The sequence below is a fragment of the Phalaenopsis equestris genome, unplaced genomic scaffold (genome assembly GCF_001263595.1).
Source record: "Phalaenopsis equestris unplaced genomic scaffold, ASM126359v1 Scaffold000893, whole genome shotgun sequence".
Classification (NCBI taxonomy): domain Eukaryota; kingdom Viridiplantae; phylum Streptophyta; class Magnoliopsida; order Asparagales; family Orchidaceae; genus Phalaenopsis; species Phalaenopsis equestris.
Genome location: NW_018165332.1, coordinates 608,784 through 609,667, shown reverse-complemented (window position 1 = coordinate 609,667; position 884 = coordinate 608,784).

Sequence of the window (884 nt, the reverse complement as noted above, 5' to 3'; positions counted from 1 at the left end):
GGTTTTAATTGAGATTTCTTGTTGGTTTGACAATGATTTCTACTTTTAAAATAAAGTGTGGTTTTGTTTTCTCTATGGATTCTGAGTAGTTTTTTTTTATTTTTCTCCTTAAAATGATAAGTAATTAAATTTTTGATGGAAGTTGTGGAGAGTATTAATCTTTAATGTTGGAAGAAGTTGTGATGATTTAATTTCATGCACTTCATTTACTTCTTGATTTGGCCTATTCAAATGTTAAAATTTGTTGTGAGAACATGTAAGAATCGGGCTTATATTGTCTACGTCAACAATTGGAAAGAATCACATGATGTTGTATAAATGAGAATGTAATTGATAATATTTAGTGCAAATAAATAGGAAAATAATCATTAAAGGGTGTAGAGTTAGAGGACTATAAAGTGACAGGTTAAAGCCCCCAACTTGGTTTATTATTTTAGGTTCTGATACAAGATGTTAGCCCTTAGGTGGAGGGGATCAAGAGACCTCTAGAGTGAGAGCTGGTATCTTCCCTGCCTAGCCAGTCTTCAGAACTATTCAAACTTTAAATTAGCCATTAGTTTTTTATAGCATCTCTAGTAAGCGTAAAGAATATAATTGCTCCTATTTGGCACAACACAATTAGCATAATTCCATAATAGAATTCATATACTTATTACTGATTCATTATAAGGAGAAAGATATTTTCATATCAAGTGATTTTCTTTTACATAAACTCAAGTTATCTTATTTAGTTGTTATTGTTTTATCAAAATATCAAAAATACCAAAAAGATTTGAATTTTAATAATGTGAAAATATCTATAGTTTAAGTAATTGTCTTTTTAGATAGAAATTTTACTGTTCAATAGTGCATATTGCATAATTTCCCTGTGGGTTCGATATTTA